Genomic DNA, 9,481 nt, shown 5'->3' with positions numbered 1-9,481 from the left:
GTAAAGATAACTATGTAGCCGATGCGCTCTCTAGAATAACCATCACAGACTTAAAAAATATACAAACAAACAATACAATTCTGAAAGTCACTACCAGAAACCAAAGTAGACAATAATCCTGCGCAGGAAAAGAACAAATAGAATTGCATAAGCAATATCTAGAAAAAGCTTCAAAGCCCAACGTATATGAAGTCATTAATAACGATGAAGTACGTAAAGTAGTGACCTTGCATGTAAATTATAAAATGTGTTTATTTAAGCACGGAAAGAAAATTACAGCAAGATATGATGTTAGCGATTTGTATACTAATGGAACCATTTACTTAGGTCAATTTTTTCAAAGGCTTGAAAAGCAGGCCGGTATTCACAAAGTCAGGCAACTCAAAGTGGCACCGTGGGAAAATATCTTTGAACATGTTTCAATTGATAATTTTAAAATTATGGGCAATAATATACTGAAATCATTGGGAGTAGCGCTACTCAACCCGGTGACCGTAATAAAAAATAATAAAGAAAAAGAAGCTATATTGTCTACATTCCATGATGATCCAATACAAGGTGGTCATACAGGCATTACAAAAACCTTGGCCAAGGTCCAGAGACACTGTTACTGGAAAAATATGTCCAAAGACATAAAAGAGTACATAAAGAGCCTAAAGTCGAAAACGACTAAACATACTAAGACCCCACTAACTATAACCAAAACTCCACAAAGAGCTTTTGATATAGTTATTGTAGATACTATAGGTCCCCTTCCAAAATCAAATAATGGAAATATATACGCAGTAACACTCATCTGCGATTTAACTAAATACCTAGTAGCTATACCTATACCAAATAAAAGTGCAAATACAGTAGCAAAAGCTATATTTGAAGATTTTATTCTAAAGTACGGTCCAATGAAGACGTTCATTACGGACATGGGAACAGAATATAAAAATTCAATTATTGGAGATCTATGTAAATACTTACATATTAAAAACATAACTTCAACTGCACACCACCACCAGACTGTTCATTCGTTCATACATCTCAGTTGACAAAACAGATTGGGATGTATGGCTGCGATACTTCGTCTATTGTTTTAATACAACCCCATCTATGGCACATGACTATTGTCCATATGAGCTAGTTTTTGGTAAAATTTCAAATCTACCAAAACATTTAAATAGCATAGATAAAATAAAACCCTTTATAATATAGAAGATTATGCTAAGGAATCCAAATTTTAGATTAGAACAGGCATTTAAGAGAGCTAGACTAATGCTAGAATCTCAAAGGTTAAAACAAAAAATTAGTTACGATAAAACTAGTTTAGATTTCGATTTAAAAATAGCAGATCAGGTTTTATTGAAAAATGAAACAGGACATAAGTTAGATTTCAAATATACAGGTCCTTATAAGGTAGAACCAAAGACCAATATATTTTGCACACGAGTTTTTTGTGCTGGCTTTTCGCTCTCTGCCCAAAAGCCAGCGAGAGAGCGCTCTACAGCCAGCCGCTCTTTTGCGCGCATACTGCGACAGCCGACGAATGTATGTGTGCACATGTATTCACAAGCGAAGAAATTCGATGCAGCGCGCTGTCGAAATATACTCTTTATTTTAAAATTATAACATTATTAAAAATACTTATATTGTATTGCCTTTATATTTACTTTATTTACTAATTATTCGAATGTAAAATTGTTTTTTTTAGTAATGACCAAATATTTCTAAGTATAAAAAAAAACATAATTTATTTCATACATGACTTCACATTGGAATAATTGTCATTAGGGTATTCAGCATGCGACGTGTGAACGATTTTTAGGAGCCTCAGAAATTTTGCGATTGAACAGGATGAATATTTTTATATTTATTGTATTTTAAATATATGGATTAAAAAATATGTGGTATTTTTATACCCTTGCAGAGGGTATTATAATTTTGGTCAAAAGTGTGCAACGCAGTGAAGGAGATATCTCCGACCCTATAAAGTATATATATTCTTGATCAGGATCACCTCCTGAGTTGATATAAGCATGTCCGTCTGTCCGTCTGTTCGTCCGTCCGTCTGTCCGTCTGTCTGTCCGTCTGTCTGTTTCTACGCGAACTAGTCTCTAAGTTTTAAAGAAACGAATTGAAACTTTGCACACACCCTTCTTTCCTTTGCACGCAGTATATCAATCGGAACGGCCGGGATCGGCCGACTTTATCCTATAGCTGCCATATAACTGATTGTTCGGAAGTGCCATAACTTTGGTGTTTGTAAAGTTAGGAAGTTGGGTTTTTCTATGGGTTTTATATTTGGCCAATCAATCCGACCTACCAAATTTCATAAGGATCGGCCGACTATATCCTACAGCTGCCATATAACTGAACGATCGGAAATGCCATAACTTTGTTGTTTGTAAAGTTAGGAAGTTGGGATTTTTATGAGTGTTAAGAATGCATCATATGAATAATTTTGGAGAATATAATATTAAATTTATATAAATATTTGTAAATTAACTATTTTAATTATTTAGAAAAAAGAGAAACCCAAAGGGGAAACAAAAAAGGTTTAAATAATTTAAGTAGTCAATATATTGAATATACTATTTAATAATTAAAATAGTTAATATATTAATTATACTACCTAATTAAAATAGTTAATATACAAATATATTCTTAAATATTATATATACATTTTATAAAAATTACCCATTTGTAGTATTTCTTATGAATATTAAATTTGGTTAAATGATTTTGCGCCTTTTAATTTGATTTGTAAAACGCGCGCTTTTGGGTGAATTGTAAGCGACACTAATAAATAAATAATATTTTATTGAAAAATTAAAAAAAAATGGCACCGAAAAAACATTCTAAAAAATATAACAAAACGCTTTCGACAACTTGGAAAAAGTTATAAATATGTATGTACGTAATATTAAATATAAATAGGATATCCTGTAGCTTAGTTTTATAATTAAGCATTCAATTCGTGTTATTATAAATAGTTTAACTTTTTATAAAATAATAATATTAGCTTTAAATATTTATTAGGTATACAAAAAAACGATGGATAAATAAAAATGAATATCTGCATATTAAATTAAATGTTTCGTTTTATATATTTAAATTAATTATAAAAACATACCTTTTAACACAAACCATATAAAACTGCTTGAGTAAATAAGAATTGATTTAAATGCAGGTTGATAATATTAGATTTGATGTTATTCGAATTAACTTAAAATTGTTTAAGTCATTAGATCAAAGTTGAATATATTTGAAAAAAAATTAAATTTAATATTTCCATTTTAAAGTTAATAAAAACAGCCATGGATAAAAAAAGCGAAATATATTTAATTAAATATCCTTTAGATATATTCAATTTAAATATAGTTCGCTTTGTTTTTGTTTAATAATCATATTATATTCAAATCTATTATGCTTTATTGAAAAATTTTTAAATTTAATAAGCTAGTTTTATTTGTTTTGATTTAGAAGTTTTGTTTTTAGCTTTAAGGGGTTATCCGGGTCTTGAAGCACGAAAAAAAACCTATTTTCGTGAATTTTTTTTTAAGATCTTACGACAATTTCACAAATTTCATTTATTGTACATTAATGTTTATGGTTTGACCAACATTGTGTAAAAATTTGAACCAAAAATTTTTAAAATTGAGCCGTTGAGACAGGCTTGAACTTGACCTCATAAAAAATTGTGTCCTTGCGGTAGGCAAAATATCTCCGCCAATTTTTATCTGAAATCAAAAAACTAAAATTATTCTGATAGTGAATGTGTCTCGCTTGTCCTCTAAGAGCCATTTTTTTTTAAAAATTGAATTTTTTGTAGCGCTTTTTATATAAAGTGTCATTTTTTACGAAAATTTTGGCCATATTTTGGCTTATAAAATGAGTTGTAATTAAAAATTTAAAAAATCCCTCCGTTAAGGACAAGAGAATTATGTCTAAAAAAAAGTGTGCAAAAGCAGAAGATGATCGGTGCAATAGTTTTTGAGAAATCGTGACTACCGACTTCAAAAAAATGGTTTTGAGAAAAACGCGTTTAAAGTGCCGCATCTGCCCGACGCCAGACCCCGAATGGCCCGTTGTGACGTTCGACGCCCGGGCTTTAAATTTCTCCCATTCCTACAGTTTTGCTTCGATCGACTTGAAATTTTCAGACAAAATTCCTGAAACTTTGTACTATTATATAAAATGTTGGAAAAAAATGAATTTTTTGAATTGTCAAGACCCGGATAACCCCTTAATTTAAATATGTAAAATGAAACTATGAATTAAATATGCAGATATTAATTTTTATGGTATATAAAAAAGTTTTACATCAAGCTTCATTGCCATATATACATAAATGCAATTTAAATAATCATCCTGTTCAATCATAGAAGTTCTTTTGACACACAATTAGTTTCTTAGTCCAGAAATGATTTCTGGACAAAAATCGTCTTTTGGAACAAATACGCACACATACGCACTTCCTTATTCGTGCAATTCTATTTTTAGATTTTTACGCTCCCAACTTTGTGCGAGCGGAGATAGCGGAATTTTCGTCGCCACCAAAAAACGAGCTGCATATTGCAAAACCAATGTATGGGCGTTACGCATCTTAGAGTTTATATTGGTCTTTGGTAGAACAAATAGGAGATAGAGATAACGTAACTATAATAAACAATAAAAAAAAAACAGTACATAAAGATAGATTTTTTTATTTTTTTTTTACATTTGCATTTTATTTATTGGATCTTCTCTGAATTGAGACTAACAAAAAGTATATAGAATCTTAAATTAAAAAGCTATCTGACAGTCAAGGTGACTGGCGCGAAAATTTAGGGGCTCTAATAACTATTGCTGAGCTGGAAGGTCATTGCGTTGCAATCGGGTCCGGATGGAAACCCTGGCTAGGCCCCTGGCGAGCTGGTTTGGATGAGAAGTTAGCTTGGTGTGGTAGGACGCTTTTTGTTTTGATATTTCATCTTTTACGGGTAGAATGCCAAGATCTCTGTGGATGTTGTCGTTCCGAACATACCAAGGTGCCCCAGTGAGAGTTCTCAGGATTTTTGATTGTGCTCGCTGAATAATGTCGATGTTGCTGCTGCTCGCGTTTCCCCACAATTGGGAGCCGTAGGTCCAGACTGGCTTAAGCGTTGAATTGTAGAGCAGGACCTTGAAGTCCAGGCAGAGGGGGGAGCGCGTTTAAAAGCCAATGGAGACTGTTTGATTTTAGTTTTAGGTGAATTTTCTTAGCTTCGATATGTCTCCGCCATGTAAGTCTCCTGTCTAGGTGGATGCCAAGGTACGTTACATCGTCAGCTTGTGGAAGTGGCGTGTTATTCAGGGTTAGCGGGGGACACGTTTGTCTGTTAAGAGTAAACGTTATGTGTTTACACTTTTGCGCATTTATTTTTATACGCCAGTCTGATAACCACCTCTCCACTACAACGAGATGATCAGCTAGTAGTGCTGTTGCCTGAGTTGGGCATTTGGACCGACTTATGATCGCGGTATCGTCTGCGAATGTAGAAGCAGTTAGCCGCTCGTTCGTGGGAATATCTGCGGTGTAGAGGAGAAATAGAGTTGGACCAAGGGCGCTACCTTGGGGAACTCCAGCCTCTATAGCGTAGTCATCGGATGTTGTGGTGTTGCATCTCACGGCGAAGGCTCTGTTGTAAAGGTACGATTCCAGTATCCTGTGAGTGTTTCCTGGCAGGATCGTTCTGATTTTATGGATAAGGCCATCAAGCCAGACTCGGTCGAAAGCCTGTGCAACGTCAAGGAATACCGCACTGCAGTATTCCCGAAGCTCGAATGCAGTCCTTATTTCTGTTGTTAATCTGTTGACTTGCTCTATTGTTCCATGGCTTTCTCGAAAGCCAAATTGATGTGCTGGAATAACGTTGTGCTCTTTCAGATATGGAATGATGCGCGTCAGAAGGCATTTTTCGAGCAGTTTTGACAGACACGAGAGTAAACTTATCCGTCTATACGAAGCTGGTATTGTGTGATCTTTCCCTGGCTTTGGGATCATTATGATTACCGATTTTTTCCATTTTTTCGGGAAATAGCCAAGTCGTGTAATCCCGTTGAAGAGTTTACAAATAACCTCAACTGCACAGTTTGGAAGTTCGATTAACATTTTGGGAGTTATTTGATCACCGCCCGGGGCCTTTTTTGATTTCAATTGATTACTTTTGCAATTTCATTTGGTTGAAACAGAATTGGCTCCGTCTCAGATTCAATTCGAATTGACGGCGACGGTAGTGCGAATGAATTAGTTGCAGGGTTTGGCTGAAAAACATTTCGAAGGTGTAAAGCAAATGTACAAGCTCTGTCTTTGTCGCTTCTGGCCCAGCTGCCTGAAGAGTCTCTTATGGGGATTACTGTTTCGGCCGGCGCACTTAGTTTTGGGTGGGCCCTCCACAAGGGATGCTTAGTGCTGGTGGGTGAAAGTTTCTCAATGTACTGGCGTTGTGCTTTTTCTTCTTCTTGCCTTAGAGCCCTGGTAAGTCTGCGACCAGCTTCTTTAAGACTTTGTTTTGAGGATGGCGATCTGCTGGTTTGCCAAGTACGTCTCAAACGTCTTTTCTCCAGAACAAGCTGTTCGATTTAATGGTTAGTTTTGTGTTGGTGTGTGTGCCCATCCCTCCCTTACGGTGTTGAGACTTTGGCTGCTGCGACGAGTACAGACTCCAGGGCATCGGCGTAGCAGTCGATGTCCTCCTTGATGTTGAGCTGTGGAGTTAGTTCAATGTGGGAACTTACGTACTTTTTGAACTTCAGCCAGTTGGTTCGATGCGACGTCAGCCTGCGAGGGTGCTCGATTAATTCCGGGCTTTGAAGAAGAGTTATTAGCACTGGTGAGTGGTCCGATGATAGATCCAAAAGCGATTTTGCAGATATTAGATTGCGAGAGATGTTTTTTGTCACAGCAAAATCAATTAAATCAGGTAGTTTTCTAGGATCTGTAGGCCAGTATGTAGGGCTGCCTGGTGAAACGTAGTCCAGTTTGTTGCATGTTTTAATGAGTGCATTATATAGTTGCCTTCCTTTGGGGGTCACAAGGCGGGATCCCCAGTGCGTGTGCTTGGCGTTGTAATCTCCTGCTGCTATGAATCGCTCTCCAAGCGAATTGTAGAAGTCCATGAATTGGTCTTCGGAGACTGTAAAGCGGGGTGGGCAGTAGACAGCGGCAATGGCAAGGTTGCAGTTGCCCAACTGTAATTTTATCGATGTAGCTTGCAGATGATTTTTAGCAAACCGTTGGTGAAAGTGGTGTTTGACGCGGTCTCTTATTAAGATTCCAGTGCCGCCATGCGCTTTACCATCTGGATGATCTGTGCCATAGAACGTGTATCCCCGTATTTGAAAGTTATATTTGCTGGTGAGATGCGTTTCTGCCAGCAACACAACGTCGATGTGGTTTTCGTTCAGAAATTGAGTTATTTCAGGTTTATGCCGTGAAACACCGTTGGCGTTCCACAGAGTTATTCGAAGGCTAGGCATGGTTTATTTGGACTGCTGAGCTGCAAGCATTTGTAGTAAGATATTTTGGTTTTGCATAAGGGTTTGCATGGTGGTTTTCATGAAGGACATAAATTCCATCATATTTTGTTGCAAAGTAATCATCATAGATTCCATTTTCTTTGTGGCTGTCCCATGGCCTGCTGGATGTTATCAATTTTCGGCTCTATGTGAGCTGTGCCTGATCTTAGAGCACTGGCGTAAGAAATTCCGTTGGTGGTAATTGAAGGGCCAAATGATGATCTGGCTGCTTTTGCGAAGAAAACTTCCGGTGCCGTTTGTGATCTCATGTAAGTGTTTTGTGTGTTCAGGGAGCGTCCCGTTGTTGCTCGTTGCATCCGACTTTTCATCGCCTTGTAGACTGGACAGCCTCTGTAGTTAGCTGTGTGGTTTCCTTGGCAGTTTACACACTTTTTAGTGAGAGAGTCTTCCTTGTTGGCAGGGCAGGGTTCGGAGCCGTGGCAGTTTCCACAAGCGACACATACTGACCTGAGGGTGCAGTAAGCCCTGGTATGACCGTATTCCTGGCTGTTTGTGCATTGCACTGGTCCGGTCCGTTTGTGCGGCTCTTCCACTGTGATCCTACAGTGCAGAAGGTACTGCAACTTGTAGATCGGGTGCACTGCGTTTTTTTTCAAAGTTCTGCTGTCTGGCTCCAGCTCGACCTTGAAGAGTGGTTGCGGCTTCTTGTTTTTGTTCATAATGTTTATAACATTTTTTGCGCAAAAACCGTTTTCTTTAAGGCCTCTGTAATTTCGCAGGGGGTCACATCGGGTTCTATTCCCTTAAGCACAACTTGCAAACCTTTGCAACTTTTCAGCTGGTACGTGTAGTAATTATTTTTGGCATCGTTTAAGTACTTCGACACTGCTCGGAAATCGTCTTCGGTTTTGGTTTGGAGTTTAGTTTCGCTTATATTCCCTTTCATAAGCGGAATAACATGAAAGTTATCTTTTCCGACAAGCTCAACTATTTTGTTGACTAGGGCATTCGAGATCTTCTCCCGAATAAAAATAGGTGGGGGCTTTAGTTTCCTTGGGGCTAATAGTTCAGACTCTGTTTCAGGCTCCGCCAGAATGGAAAATCTGTTTTCATCTAATGGCCCGGGATTTACAGGGCCTTTGTTGGAACGATTTATTTTGGGCTTATTGCCGTCCGAGTTTTTTGGGGGTGTTAGCTTGCGCTTGGAGATATTAATGTAGCGATCCATGCCTGTCTGAATGGCCGAACCCGCTTGCAGAATTGTCACTTCTTCTACCGTAGCTTTGTTTTTGCCGTTTGCACCGATTTTTGCACTTGGTTGTGTTGTTGCTTTACCCGCAGCACAAGAAGAGGGTGGAGTCGTTATTGCATTGTTGGCGACAGAGACCGTTGTAGTAGTCGTAGTAGTTTCTATTGTTGTTGCGCTAGGCTGCAGAAGCTCTGTTCGAGTCTTGCATTGCTCACTCCATGGCGTTCGAGCGGTGAAGAGCAGGGCGGGAGAGCAAGAGTTAGCTCTCTGGTTTTCGGCGGTCAGTAAACTTGCACCTTCAAGCACTTTCGGTTCTAGAGTATTACTCGTCACCGTAAAATAGGCGTTGTTACGGGCCAAAGAGAGACGACGTTTGTCTTGTTCTCTCTGAATTTTTTCACGGGCTTCGTCTTGTTGTTTTTGTCGTTGAGAGCGCTGATCCACGTTCTTACTCATTTGTTTATAGTTAGTGCGTAAAGATTAATTATTTAATTAATTAAAACTTTAGTTTACGATATGCGATTTGCATCGAGAAACGCAAAACCTCGCGCTTATTTTTTTTTCGAACGTTTTCGACTGATTGGCTAATTGATAGATTAAAGATAGATTAAAACTCTTTATTTCTTTATTTTTATTTTTTTAAGTTTTCTCAAAGAAAATAACTCCATTATATTACGTTATTTTTCAAAAGGAGGGAGATGTATTATGCACACATATGAAATATATATATCGACCACCCACTGT

Source organism: Drosophila rhopaloa, unplaced genomic scaffold (genome assembly GCF_018152115.1).
Source record: "Drosophila rhopaloa isolate 14029-0021.01 unplaced genomic scaffold, ASM1815211v1 contig_152, whole genome shotgun sequence".
NCBI classification, from domain to species: domain Eukaryota; kingdom Metazoa; phylum Arthropoda; class Insecta; order Diptera; family Drosophilidae; genus Drosophila; species Drosophila rhopaloa.
This window is presented reverse-complemented; position numbering follows the sequence as displayed.